Source organism: Oncorhynchus masou, chromosome 32 (assembly GCF_036934945.1).
Source record: "Oncorhynchus masou masou isolate Uvic2021 chromosome 32, UVic_Omas_1.1, whole genome shotgun sequence".
NCBI classification, from domain to species: domain Eukaryota; kingdom Metazoa; phylum Chordata; class Actinopteri; order Salmoniformes; family Salmonidae; genus Oncorhynchus; species Oncorhynchus masou.
Window position 1 is genome coordinate 74557433 of NC_088243.1, and position 16320 is coordinate 74573752.

Here is a 16320-nt window from a genome sequence, read left to right on the forward strand (position 1 = left end):
CGCGCATCAGTGATTATTGGATTCACCTGGACTCTATCACCTCTGTCATTACCTTCCCTATATATGTCTGGTGTCCCGCTCTGTTCCCTGCTTCCGCATAGATTGTTGTATGTCCTTGTTTACTGACGCTGTGCCCGTCTTGTTACCTGTTTGTTTCTGATTAAATGTTGACTCCCCCTACCTGCTTCTCACCTCCGGCGTCGGTCCTTACAGATGGGGCTTTATCAAATGATGAGGCTTTATCGAATAAAACAAACATTTATTGAGTAAATGGGAGTCTTGTGAGTGCAACTGTGTTCCTCGGCGTACACATCATGGATAAACTGAATTGTTCCACCCACACAGACAGCGTGGTGAAGAAGGTGCAGCAGCGCCTCTTCAACCTCAGGAGGCTGAAGAAATTCGGCTTGTCATCAAAAGCACTCACAAACTTTTACAGATGCACAATCGAGGGCATCCTGCTGTATCACCGCCTAGTACGGCAACTGCTCCGCCCACAACCGTAATGCTCTCCAGAGGGTAGTGAGGTCTGCACAACGCAGACCTCACAACAAGGCAAACTACCTGCCTTCCAGGACACCTACACCACTCGATGTCACAGGAAGGCCATAAAGATCATCAAGGAAAACAACCACCCGAGCCACTGCCTGTTCACCCCACCATCCTCCAGAAAGCGAGGTCAGTACAGATGCATCAAAGCAGGGACCGAGAGACTGAAAAATAGCTTCTATCTCAAGGCCATCAGGCTGTTAAGATTGAGTGGCTGCTGCCATACATGTAAACAATGTTTCACTAGCCACTTAGAGCTCCCCCCCCTACATTGTGCAATTTCTGCCTGAAGACATACCCAAATCTAACAGTCTGTATCTCAGGTACAGAACCAATGATATGCATATTCTTGGTACCATTTGAAAGAAAACACTCTGCAGTTTGTGTAAATGTGAATTGAATGTAGGAGAATATAACACAATAGATCTAGTTTAGAAAAAACAATGAAAATAACCCATACGTTTTTTATTTTTGTATCATCATCTTTAAAATGAACAAGATAAAACAAACATTCAGATAGGATGATGGGGACAATTTCAATGAAATATTTTAGAGGGCAACAGTACTTGTGCAAAGTTTTCCAAATGATAACTTCCAAAATTATTATGCTACATGACATTTATCATGAAGTCACCCAGGTGTCCCACACAAGTAGCCCAAATGTACCCAAGTGGCCAAATTGGTGAAGGTATACATTTTGAAACAAATAAAAATATACAAAATACCAAAATGGTATTCTAACACACCCCCCCCAAAAAAATGGAGGAAAAAAAAAGAAAAAAAATGAAAATAATAATAATTATTGATTAAAAAATATGTGAAAAAATATGTATATACATTTACAAAATAACATGGATAACTATGTTCACACTTTCAATAATTGGAAAGATCCTCAGTCCTCTATCAAATCAAATCTATTTATATAGCCCCAGCCTAAAACCCCAAACAGCAAGCAATGCAGGTGTAGAAGCACGGTGGCTAGGAAAAACTCCCTAGAAAGGCAAGGAAGAAACCTAGAGAAGAACCAGGCTATGAGGGGTGGCCAGTCCTCTTCTGGCTGTGCCGGGTGGAGATCACAGTGGTTGTAGAGGGTGCAACAGGACAGCACCTCAAGAGTAAAAATGAACATTTTAGGGTTCCATAGCCGCAGGCAGAACAATTGAAACTGGAACAGCGGCAAGGCCAGGTGGACTGGGGACATCAAGGAGTCATCATGCCAGGTAGTCCTGACCCATGGTCCTAGGGCTCAGGTCCTCCGAGAGAGAGAAAGAGAGAATTAGAGAGAGCATACTTAAATTCACACAGAACACCGGATAAGACTCCCATTCGGAGTCGGTGTCACTGTGAAATAAAATGTTCAGTTAGAATAGTTTCACATATGAGCCCTGTATCAACAGGTATAATAAACAGATATATATAGAGAGTACAGGGAACATAAGGTTGAATATATTATTATGACCTGCTAGATCTACAGTCTCTTTGTAAGGGATTTCTTCCATTGACGGAGAGGCGGACCAAAGCGCAGCGTGTTTATTTAGATTCATGTTTTAATAAATCACTTCACATGAACAAACTTACAAGAACAAGAAATGTGAAAACCCCAAACCGTCCTATCTGGTGCAGACACAGAGACAGGAACAATCACCCACAAACACACAGTGAAACCCAGGCTACCTAAGTATGATTCTCAATCAGAGACAACTAATGACACCTGCCTCTGATTGAGAACCATACTAGGCCAAACATAGAAATACCCAAAATATAGAACAAACAAACATAGACTGCCCACCCAACTCACGCCCTGACCATACTAAATAAAGACAAAACAAAGGAAATAAAGGTCAGAACGTGACAGTACCACCCCCTCAAAGGTGCAGACTCCGGCCGCAAAACCTTGACCTTTAGGAGAGGGTCTGGGTGGGCGTCTGTCCGCGGTGGTGGCTCTGGCGCAACCACGCTGCGCTTTGGTCCGCCTCTCCGTCAATGGAAGAAATCCCTTACAGAATCACCCACCACAACAGGACCAAGTCCCCACTTCACCATTGTCCCAGTCCGCCTTATAGTCCGCCTCCGTGGCTTTCTAACCATGGCCACCCTTCTCAATGACCCCACCGGACAGAGGGGCAGCTCGGGACAGAGGGGCGGAAGCTCGGGACAGAGGGGCGGAAGCTCGGGACAGAGGGGCAGAAGCTCGGACAGAGGGGCAGGGGCTCTGGCGCCTCTGGGCTGAGGGGTTCTGGCGCCTCTGGGCTGAGGGGCTCTGGCGCCTCTGGGCTGAGGGGCTCCGGCAGCAGCGCCGGACAGGCGGTAGACTGCGTCAGCAGCGCCGGACAGACGGGACCTCCTGTAGGGAGGAGACAGAAAGACAGCCTGGTGCGTGGGGCTGCCGCCGGAACCACCAGGCTGGGGAGACCCTCAGGAGGCTTGGTGTTAGGAGGAGGCACCTGAAGGACCGGGCTGTGGGGGAGCACTGGAGCTCTGGTGCGCAGCCTTGGCACCACTTTCCCAGGCTGGACAACCACTCTAGCCCGGACCCTCCAGAGTGCAGGCACAGGTTGAACCGGGCTGTGGGTAAGCATGGGAGATCTAGTGCTTACTACGCGCACCTCTCCCTTTGGCTCCACTCCCACATTTGCCCGGCACGAGCGGAGCACAGGCAGAGGACGCACTGCACCCTCCCAGCTCCCCGGAGACACAGCACGCAGAGCCGGCGCAGGATACCCTGGACCAAAACTACGTATTGGCGACCAGACCCGCTGAGCAGGCACCATATGCCCTGGCTCGATGCTCGCACTCGCATGACACTCTCGGGGGGCTGCCCTATAGCGCACCGGGCTATGGACACGTACTGGCGACACCGTGCGCTTCACCGCATAACACGGTGCCTGACCAGTAACGCGCTGCTTATAATAAGCACGAGGAGTGAGCTCACGTCTGCTACCTGGCTTAGCTCCACACCTCGTATGCCTCCCCCAATTTTTTGGGGGGGCTGCCTCTCGTACCTGTTGCACTGCCGTGCTGGCTTCGCCAAACTCATTCTCCTGTAACCTTCCTTGCACTGCTCCATCGAATCCCAGGCGGGCTCCGGCACTCTCCCTGGGTCGACCGCCCACCTGTCTATCTCCTCCCAAGTTGTGTAGTCCAGATTCTGCTCCCATGTCCCAAAATCCTGACCTCGCTGTTGCTGTTCCTGCTGCTGCTGCCTCTGTTCCTTCTCCTGCTGCTGCTCTTGCTGCAGCTGCTGTTTACCACGCCGCTTGGTCCTGTTGTGGTGGGTGATTCTGTAAGGGATTTCTTCCATTGACGGAGAGGCGGACCAAAGCACAGCGTGGTTATTTAGATTCATGTTTTAATAAATCACTTCACATGAACAAACTTACAAAAACAAGAAATATGAAAACCCCAAACCGTCCTATCTGGTGCAGACACAGAGACAGGAACAATCACCCACAAACACACAGTGAAACCCAGGCTTCCTAAGTATGATTCTCAATCAGAGACAACTAATGACACCTGCCTCTGATTGAGAACCTTACTAGGCCGAACATAGAAATACCCAAAATATAGAACAAACAAACATAGACTGTCCACCCAACTCACGCCCTGACCATACTAAATAAAGACAAAACAATGGAAATAAAGGTCAGAACGTGACACTCTTTTATATTATGACATTTCAGCTAGATCTACTGTCTCTATTATATTATGACAGACCAGCTAGATCTACTGTCTTTATTATACTACAACAGACCAGCTGTATCTACTGTCTCCATTTCACTTTATCCATTGTTGTGGGCCTGCCCTCCCCTCAACAGCCTCAAATATGTTATTTTATGTGGGTTGGGGTGGGGCGGCAGACACACGCATCTCACATTTCATGACATTACATGTTTATATATTGCTTATAAAATTTAAAAAAAATCACAAATAATATTTTATATTATTAATTTCAAACAAGGGCATTAGCATGATAAGAACTTACCAGTCCAAAACGATGTCCTCTCCCGTTCAAAAAATATTCTTCCACAATCGCTAAATGAATCGTCCTACAACAATCTCTGTCTCACTTTCCCAATCAATTTATTCTAGAATTGTGTGTACATCTGTATATCTAGACTTAGATTTGGCTTTCCCTGACTTAGTCGCCATAATGATTGATATACTGTATAAACTGCTGAATCTGCGCGTTCACCAAACAATGCAGTGCGTAATATGGGTTTCTCCTTCCGGTATGAAACCTCAATAGCGAATGACTCACTTTACGCTGTAGCTTACTATGTGGGTTGGTCTTGCAACACATAAACATGGCGTATTTCCGTTTAGCTCAGCTCATTGGCTATCTACCCAGCTAGATTTCAAGACGATCTGGAATGTGTCGTCGAAAATGGAATGAGACGGAATTCACGACACAAGCGGTTCACAAAATGCTTTGTGTTAGGCTATAAAAACAGATTTGATCAAACAAAAGATAATTCATTGTGTAACAATGAGCATTGGAATTGTAAACAGACGAAGATAGATCGTCAAAGGTACACAATTTATTTTAATGCAGTTTGTGATTATGTTACGCATGTGCTGGTTAATATATATATATTTTTTTTTATGGGGCTCTATGCTCAGATAATCGCATCGTATTCTTTCGCAGGAAATCCTTTTTTAAATCTGACAGCGCAGTTGGATTAGCAAGATTCTAGGCTTCTGATACATGTGAGACACTTGTCTTTTCATGAATGTTTAATATGACTATTTATGTAGCGATCACTGTATGTTGTGGAATTTCAGCCCGCTCGCGGGTTCCGTGCGCAGAGAGGAACAAACTCTTATTTCCAATGATGGCCTAGGAACAGTGGGTTAACTGCATTTTTCAGGTGCAGAACAACAGACTTTTACCTTGTCAGCTCGGGGATTTGATCTAGCAACCACTAGGCTACCTGCCTTAATTACTGTCAATACAATCCATCTTAAAGTAAAGGTAAGATTTCTAGGAACCTCAGAGTTTATATTGCAGTTAAATAAAACATTCACCTCAACAAATCAATCATATTGTCTTGGCTGCAAAGACCCTGAATATACATTTGCAGTTGGGATCATCTTATTCAGGTACAAAGTATTTTACTATTGCAATGCAAGTTTTCAGACTATATCATTTTTGGAATACTTAGCATTTTTAACAGGGACAGATGAATGAGAGTGGTCTGTTGTTCTTCTGTGAATCTGTTATCCCACAATCATACAAAGATGTTATTAGTTCATTGTTATTATGTTCCCCCATATATTTGTAGTTGGGATGGACTGTAATGCCCTGCTTCCAGGTGGTAGTGGTCTGTGTGTAGCATTGATATTTGAATAATTGAGTAACTGGTGCTATAATTGAATAACTTGAGGTATAATTTAATAACATATGCTATAAAAAAATGGACTACATGAAACATTCAATTTTAAATGATTCATTCATTTGTTCTATTTAACCCAAACATCATGTCGGGAGGCTGTTGATTTTAAATAACATGTAGACTATAGTTACTTCTATATTCATTCTGTTATCATTGCTAACCACTTGGGTCAACAGGTACAAATAGTAGGCTACACAAGCATATAAGGGATTACTATCTTTACATTAATGCTTTAATTAAACGTTTTACTGAGACCAACAATTTGAGATGCCTGCAATGCCACTCTACTATTCTGTAACAAAGCCTTGTGGAAGTGATTCACTCATCTCAGGAATTGTTGTTTTTCTCTCCATGTTTCTTCTCAGAGATTCAGTGGTGACTGGCTACAATACACTGCAGTGACCTTTACCACCAAGACAACTGGAAACAGGAGAAAGAAATTAACAGGGGAGCATCCAGTCGGTCCACCATTGTAAGTTGCATCCTGACAGAAACTAGCAATACTTTTTCATAGATATCAATTACAGTTAGTTTTCTACAGTTTAATAAATCCTGTTTGAGATCGAGCTACTTTTTTCAACATTCTGTCAAAAATCGTGCAACATTTCAACGTCCTGCTACTCATGCCAGGAATATAGTATATGCATATGATTAGTATGTGTGCATAGAAAACACTCTGAAGTTTCTAGAACTGGTTCAATGGTGTCTGTGACTATAACAGAACGAGTTCCGTTGTCAAAATCGCAAGAAAACCTGGTCACTAAATCGAAGAAGAAAAAATCAATCCGCCAGTGTTTGTATTGTCTATGGCTTTCCATAAATGATGGAACTGTGTTTGCAATTCCTACAGATTCCACACGATGTCGCCAGTGTTGTGATTTCCAGGCCCATTTATTCTTGGTCTAATCACTGAATACCACATCCGGTCTTCAGATGTGCACCCAAAAAATTTCTCGGCTAGAAATTGCACTTCGTTTTCTAAACTTCTAGTTATTGAATACAGAACGCTCCGTGATCAATTTGATCGTTTATTTTTAAAGGAGTGTAATTCCCAGAGTTACTAGCCAATCCTATATACAGTGTCTGGCTTGTGCTTGTTTGTTTCGCTGATCTTTTTAGAAATCAAGTGTGAATACATTTGCAGTATGTTAAATTAGTAGGCAATTTCCAGGAGTTGACCTTTGCTGACAGTTTTGTAAATCACCCTTTGTACCATTATAAAAGCTCAATTGTAAATAATGTGATGAGTTAGATAATGTTGAATGATGAATTGTTTTGCTATCTTATTGTATGTTTTATGGGTGACAGTACACACTGTGTTCTCCTGTTCAGGTCTCAGAGAGTAATGTACACTGTATAGTCATAGTCTCCTGGATGGACTGGATCAGACTGGCTGCTGTTCGACAGTCTTACCTACATACATTTAAAATAGATTTGAAACAACATCAATATCAATAGTTAATTCTTTTTGTAAAACTATGCATTCATAGAAACTTCAAAATATGAAATATTTTGAAATTACGTAATGTACTGTACATACAGTGCCTTGCGAAAGTATTCGGCCACCTTGAACTTTGCGACCTTTTGCCACATTTCAGGCTTCAAACATAAAGATATAAAACTGTATTTTTTTGTGAAGAATCAACAACAAGTGGGACACAATCATGAAGTGGAACGACATTTATTGTATATTTCAAACTTTTTTAACAAATCAAAAACTGAAAAATTGGGCGTGCAAAATTATTCAGCCCCCTTAAGTTAATACTTTGTAGCGCCACCTTTTGCTGCGATTACAGCTGTAAGTCGCTTGGGGTATGTCTCCATCAGTTTTGCACATCGAGAGACTGAAATTCTTTCCCATTCCTCCTTGCAAAACAGCTCGAGCTCAGTGAGGTTGGATGGAGAGCATTTGTGAACAGCAGTTTTCAGTTCTTTCCACACATTCTCGATTGGATTCAGATCTGGACTTTGACTTGGCCATTCTAACACCTGGATATGTTTATTTTTGAACCATTCCATTGTACATTTTGCTTTATGTTTTGGATCATTGTCTTGTTGGAAGACAAATCTCCGTCCCAGTCTCAGGTCTTTTGCAGACTCCATCAGGTTTTCTTCCAGAATGGTCCTGTATTTGGCTCCATCCATCTTCCCATCAATTTTAACCATCTTCCCTGTCCCTGCTGAAGAAAAGCAGGCCCAAACCATGATGCTGCCACCACCATGTTTGACAGTGGCGATGGTAGGTTCAGAGTGATGAGCAGTGTTGCATTTACACCAAACATAACGTTTTGCATTGTTGCCAAAAAATTAAATTTTGGTTTCATCTGACCAGAGCACCTTCTTCCACATGTTTGGTGTGTCTCCCAGGTGGCTTGTGGCAAACTTTAAACAACACTTTTTATGGATATCTTTAAGAAATGGCTTTCTTCTTGCCACTCTTCCATAAAGGCCAGATTTGTGCAATATACGACTGATTGTTGTCCTATGGACAGTCTCCCACCTCAGCTGTAGATCTCTGCAGTTCATCCAGAGTGATCATGGGCCTCTTGGCTGCATCTCTGATCAGTCTTCTCCTTGTATGAGCTGAAAGTTTAGAGGGACGGCCAGGTCTTGGTAGATTTGCAGTGTGGTCTGATACTCCTTCCATTTCAATATTATCGCTTGCACAGTGCTCCTTGGGATGTTTAAAGCTTGGGAAATCTTTTTGTATCCAAATCCGCCTTTAAACTTCTTCACAACAGTATCTCGGACCTGCCTGGTGTGTTCCTTGTTCTTCATGATGCTCTCTGCACTTTTAACGGACCTCTGAGACTATCACAGTGCAGGTGCATTTATACGGAGACTTGATTACACACAGGTGGATTGTATTTATCATCATTAGTCATTTAGGTCAACATTGGATCATTCAGAGATCCTCACTGAACTTCTGGAGAGAGTTTGCTGCACTGAAAGCAAAGGGGCTGAATAATTTTGCACGCCCAATTTTTCAGTTTTTGATTTGTTAAAAAAGTTTGAAATATCCAATAAATGTCATTCCACTTCATAATTGTGTCCCACTTGTTGTTGATTCTTCACAAAAAAATACAGTTTTATATCTTTATGTTTGAGGCCTGAAATGTGGCAAAAGGTCTCAAAGTTCAAGGGGGCCGAATACTTTCGCAAGGCACTGTAAATAAAACCTGAACACAAAGGTGGACAATGGAAATACAACCATTTTATTAAGAATGCTGGAGTTCAAGGTGAACTGCCTTGTCAACTGTGTTCCTCCAAATATATTATGTTATTTCTCCTTAACTGATATTGTGAACTAAAAAACCCTGTACATAATTGCAACCAACCCAGTTTCCCAGAACCAGATTAAGCCTAGTAATAAAAATCATTAGAAGATCTCTATTGAAAATGCTTGTAAATCCAGGACAAATCTTAATCTGGTTCCCTCAATGTTCAGGATGGAAATGCACTTACACAATATACTGAGAAGTACGGTAATAACCCTGCTTCTGGTCATCTTGTTGAGTAGCTATTACGCTATGCCGATGTCATCTGACAATAACATGAAATGTGTCATATGTAAATAGAAATCCAAGACCGAACTGGTAGGCTGTTGATGACACTCAGTGCTTCCTGTAACATTGTAATGGTCTTGTTTTGTACGTTCAACTTGTTCAACAATGCTGTTCTGTATCCATGATATTTAAACCGACTTATCATCTTTTGATGTCCGGTTTCCCAGACAGAGTCAGCCTTGCATTTAAAAGTATTTTCAGTGGAGAATAGTCCTTGAACACGATTCTTAGTGTACCATCTTGTTAGATCTGAATCTGGGAAACCTGCCTGTAGAGTTTAAATCAAGACAGAAGTTGTCTGATTAGAGCTGTTATGTCATTATGCACTGTTCTTTGTATTGTTTGTTATCAATCTAAATATTGTTGATTTAAAGGAGTAGGCCTAATTCCATGTAAGTTCATCCAGTATGAGGAGAAGACAAATGTGGCTTTTTAAGACAATGTGAATGATATACTCAGCTACGACTTCGAGGATGATATGCAAAAAAAAGTATTTGGAGTTACTAAGTATTGTACTTTGACAGGAATTGGGACAGTTTGTTTAATTACAGACTTATTCAATAAACAGAAATATGTGGCTGAGAACTAAGAATGTCTTAAACATCCCTAATTCTAAAAAAGTTAAAAGCACTGGGGGGAAAAATGATAATAAAAGGACACTGATAATGAGATCAACATAACAAAGACTGCACAAATGTAAATGTAAGAATAATTTGTTGGAAACGTTCACAGAAGACAGAACCCAATATCAGGATTATCCATGTATGAACAGGGTTCCGTTGTTTATTGTACACTGGTGCAAAACATTGAACAGGAAAGTTCACAGATTAAAAAAAGTACAGTAGACGCTAAAACATTTGGAACCTCTACGGACTGACAAGTCAACAAAACAAGCAATATGAAGCCGGGAAATTATAAAGTTACAAAAGCAGCTTACTTTGTGTAGGCAAATGTAAATCAAATCAAATCAAATCAAATTTTATTTGTCACATACACATGGTTAGCAGATGTTAATGCGAGTGTAGCGAAATGCTTGTGTTCCGACAATGCAGTAACAACCAACAAGTAATCTAACTAACAATTCCAAAACTAATTTCTTATACACAGTGTAAGGGGATAAAGAATATGTACATAAAGATATGAATGAGTGATGGTGCAGAGCAGCATAGGCAAGATACAGTAGATGGTATTGAGTACAGTATATACATATGAGATGAGTATGTAAACAAAGTGGCATAGTTAAATTCTGCTTTCATGTGTAAAATACATCAGGCGTTTACAGTATCTAGATAAATATTTAGAAAAACAAATACATATGCCAATAATATTTTCTTTTAAGGTTTCATTTAGTTATAAAGTCAATATCAAAGTTCCAGACATTTCAGTGTTCTTTTCCATATTTGCTGTTCTGCTGTGTTACCTTTTCATGTGAAAGATAAAACACAACATTTATTGTAATAAATTAAACATTTGAAAGATGAATGACTTAACTAGACCCACTACTCAGTACAGTAGTTGAAGCAATTTCATTCCCAGTCTGAACACCTGACATCAGAGTACACACTCTCCTCTAGTGCCACTCTCTTCTTTCTTCCTCTTTTAGTTTTTCTCTCAGCGAAATTCAATGCAGCATAATTCAACGTATCTGCATCTTGATCCTGTGAATAATCATATTTTTTCGCCATTCTGTTAAGATAAAGCATATGGTATAAACTCACTGGGTCATAACTGAGATTTGTTAGAGCAATTAGACCTGGGGTGGCAGGGTAGCCTAGTGGTTAGAGAGTTGGACTAGTAACCGGAAGGTTGCAAGTTCAAATCCCCAAGCTGACAAGGTACAAATCTGTCATTCTTCCCCTGAACAGGCAGTTAACCCACTGTTCCTAGGCTGTCATTGAAAATAAGAATTTGTTCTTAACGAACTTGCCTAGTAAAATAAATTTAAAAAAACACCTACACCATCTCATTGCTTTAGGCTTTGTTTTGTACTCTGAATGGGAAATTCAATACTTAATAATAAAAAGTACAAAAGTAATGTCAACAGCCAAATCAATGGGCAGCAAAGTTATACAAATCTATTTATTTACCTGGCCATTTCACTGTTCCACTGTTGAGCTGTCATGTCCGATATGCTGAGATGCACCTGCTTTTCCCATGAGAGAAAACAAGCAACAAGCATAACCATGACTTGATATTCCCAGAGAATCAAGATATTTGGCTACAGATATCCGAAAATATATTTGTACCAATCTACAATTTGCAGTACGAAACAGCTCACCATTACAATGTTCACAAATCGGCCTTGTTTTTCTGGTGCAGACAAGGATACCGAACACAATCACACTTAAAGCCAACGTTGCTCCCAGAGGGATAATGACAGGATCTGCTGCTTTTTCTAAACCAAAAAGAATTTGCATGTTCAATGAACTAGCTTATTACAATATTATAAGTAACTGAAGTGGTATGATGATCAACACAATACATAGTATATTCCCTATACAGTATACCGGCAGTAAAGTATTCCAGAAATCAGATTTTCTTTCCTCACTTTTTTACAATTTCATTTGAGAATTAATCTTCCTTCATCTTTGCATATACACCCCCAAGGTTTGGGGTCATTTGGAAATGTCCTTGTTTTTGAAAGAAAAGCACATGTTTTGTCCATTAAAACAACATCAAATTGATCAGAATTACAGTGTTGACATTGTTAATATTGTAAATGACTATTGCAGCTGGAAATGGCAGATTTTTTTATGGAATATCTACATAGGCATACAGAGGCCCATTATCAGCAACCATCACTCCTGTGTTTCAAAAGCACATTGTGTTAGCTAATCCAAGTTTACCATTTTAAAAGTCTAATTGATCATTAGAAAACCCTTTGCAATTATGTTAGGACAGCTGAAAACTGTTGTCCTGATTAAAGAAGCAATAAAACTGGTCTTCTTTAGACTGGTTGAGTATCTGGAGCATCAGTATTTGTGGGTTCAATTACAGGCTCAAAATGGCCAGATAATTGTACAACGCTGTGGCAGATTCATTAAATAGGACCCGCAAAACAACAGTCTCAACGTCAACAATGAAGAGGTGACTCCGGGATGTTGGCCTTCTCGGCAGAGTTCCTCTGTCCAGTGTCTGTATTCTTTCTTAATCTTACTTTTTTATTGGCCAGTCTGAGATATGGCTTTTTCTTTGCAACTCTGCCTTGAAGGCCAGCACCCCCTTGTCACCTCTTCACTGTTGACGTTGACGCTGGTGTTTTGCAGGTATTATTTAATGAAGCTGTCAGTCGAGGACTTGTGAGTCGTCTGTTTCTCAAACTAGACACTCCAATGTACTTGTCCTCTTGCTCAGTTGTGCACTGGGGCCTCCCACTCCTCTTTCTATTCTGGTTAGAGCCAGTAGGCTCTGTTCTGTGACGGGAGTAGTACACAGCGTTGTACGGGATCTTCAGTTCTTGGCAATTTCAAACATGTAATAGCCCTCATTTCTCAGATCAATAATAGACTGACGATTTTCAGAAGAAAGTCTTGATTTCTGGCCATCTTGAGCCTGTAATCAAACCCACAAATGCTGATTCTCCAGATACCTAACTAGTCTAAAGAAGGCTGGTTGTATTGCTTCTTTAATCAGGACAACAGTTTTCAACTGTGCTAACATATCTGTAGGCCTATGTAGATATTCTATTAACAATCAGCCATTTCCAGCTACAATAGTAATTTACAACATTAACAATGTCTACACTGTACTTCTTATCAATTTGATGTTATTTTAATGGACAAAAAATGTGCTTCTCTTTCAAAAACAAGGACATTTCCAAAAAGCAAATAGACAACCACAACTAACCATAGAAATATAATACCTAGAAGGCAGTAACGAATTCAAGTCAGGACTGGCAGCCAGTGCTAGTGTACCCATCAGTTTCATAGTGAAATTGCCAGGGTTAGAGGTTCCAAAACCCTTCTATGGATTATATGTCTATGGCCACAACACAACATTGCCTCTTGGGTTCCATGTGGGCTTTGGTCCAGCTCCTGACTCACATTATTGTCCAGTCAAATGTATTTATTATGCAGTTAATTATATTTTATTAAACAGTTACCCAATCAATGGCGACAAGTCAGGAAGACAGGTATGAAGCAATTTACTGTATATCGGCACATCCCTTGCCAGCCTCTTTGTAGGTTATGTGGTAAACTATTTCACACACACATAGTGTGATGCCGCAGCTGGGGACTAATGACACGTACAGTATACACACTCGTAGCTCCACTTTCTTTTTTAAAGGCATGGAACTATATTTAACTATCAATTATGCTATAGTCCTTCAAATACAGTACATGACCGAAACTATGTGAACACCTGCTAGTCAATGTTAATATGGAGTTGGTCACCCCTTTCCTGCTATAACAGCCTCCACACTTCTAGGAAGTAGTTACACTAGATGTTGGAACATTGCTGCTCGTACTTGCTTCCATTCAGCCACAAGAGCATTGGTGAGGTCGGGCACTGATGTTGGGGGATTAGGCATGGCACGCAGTCGGTGTTGCAATTCATCCCAAAGGTGTTCGAAGAGCATGAGATCAGGGCTACTTGCAGGCCAGTCAAGTTCTTCAACACTGATCTTGTCAAACTGTTTTTGTATGGACCTGGCTTTGTGCACGGGGCTTTGTCATGCTGAAACAGGAAAAGGCCTTCCCCAAACTGTTGCCACAAAGTTGGAAAAACAGAATTGCCCACACTGTCATTGTATGCTGTAACGTTAATATTTCCCTTCACTGGAACTAAGGGCGGCAGGGTAGACTAGTGGTTAGAGCGTTGGAAGAGCAACCCTGGAAGGTTGCAAGTTCAAACCCCCGAGCTGACAAGGTGTTCAAATCTGTCGTTCTGCCCCTGAACAGAAAGTTAACCCACTTGGCCGTCATTGAAAATAAGAACTTGTTCTTAACTGACTTGCCTGGTTAAATAAAGGTAAAAAATAAAAATGGGGCCTAGCCACAACCAGGAAAACAGCCCCAGACCATTATTCCTCTAACAAACTATTTCACTTTGCACAGTGCTTTGGGGGCAGTTAGCGTTCTCCTCGCATCCGCCAAATCCCAGAACCAGAATCGTCCATTGGACTGCCAGATCTCTGGAGTGATGAATCACGCTTCACCACTCCAGAGAATGTGTTTCCACAGCTCCAGAATCCAATGGCGGTGAGCTTTACACCACTCCAGCCTACACTTGCATTGCACATGGGGATCGTAGGCTTGCTCGGCCATTGTGCTGATGTTGCTTCCAGAGGAAGTTTGGAACTCGTTAGTGAGTGTTGCAACCAGGACAGACCATTTTTAACTGCTATGCACGTCAGCACTCGACAGTCCCGTTCTGTAGGCTCTTAGATGTTTCTACTTCACAATAACAGCACTGACAGTTGACCGGGGCAGCTGTAACAGTGCAGACATTTGACGAACTGACTTGTTGGAATCCTAAGACGGTACCACGTAGGCTGTTTTGTAAGGCTATTCTACTGCCAATGTTTGTCTATGGAGATTGCATGGTTGTGTGCTCAATTTTATACACCTGTCAGCAACGTGTGTGGCTGAAAAAGCCAAATTCACTCATTTGAATGAGGGTATTACTTCTAACACAGAAATAGGTTACCATCCAACAGACATTCCCATCATGATGGATAAATTCACTACTCCACTTGTTTAATCTTGTCATTACTACACATTTACACTGATTGATCAACATTGCAAGATTCTTTTCAGTGTTCCCAAAATTCCTCAAGAACCCATCCACAGCTATCCTCTGAATCCTCAGCTAAATAAGTTACAGTGGGACAAGAAAGTATTTAGTCTCACACTTAAAAAGATGAGAGAGGCCTGTAATTTTCATCATAGGTCCACTTCAACTATGACAGACAAAATGAGAAAAAAAATCCAGAAAATCACATTGTAGGATTTTTAATGAATTTATTTGCAAATTATGGTGGAAAATAAGTATTTGGTCAATAACAAAAGTTTATCTCAATACTTTGTTATATAAACTTTGTTGGCAATGACAGAGGTCAAACGTTTTCTGTAAGTCTTCACAAGGTTTTCACACACTGTTGCTGGTATTTTGTCCCATTCCTCCATGCAGATCTCCTCTAGAGCAGTGATGTTTTGGGGCTGTTGCTGGGCAACACAGACTTTCAACTCCCTCCAAAGATTTTCTATTGGGTTAAGAACTGGATACTGGCTAGGCCACTCCAGGACCTTGAAATGCTTCTTACAAAGCCACTCCTTCGTTGCCCGGGCGGGGTGTTTGGGATCATTGTCATGCTGAAAGACCCAGCCACGTTTCATCTTCAATGCCCTTGCTGATGGAAGGAGGTTTTCACTCAAAATCTCACGATACATGGCCCCATTCATTCTTTCCTTTACATGGATCAGTCGTCCTGGTCCCTTTGCAGAAAAACAGCCCCAAAGCATGATGTTTTCACCCCCATGCTTCACAGTAGGAATGGTGTTCTTTGGATGCAACTCAGCATTCTTTGTCCTCCAAACACGACGAGTTGAGTTTTTACCAAAAAGTTATATTTTGGTTTCATCTGACCATATGACATTCTCCCAATCTTCATCCAAATGCTCTCTAGCAAACTTCAGACGGGTCTGGACTTAAGCAGGGGGACACATCTGGCACTGCAGGATTTGAGTCCCTGGCGGCGTAGTGTGTTACTGATGGTAAGCTTTGTTACTTTGGTCCCAGCTCTCTGCAGGTCATTCACTAGGTCCCCCCGTGTGGTTCTGGGATTTTTGCTCACCGTTCTTGTGATCATT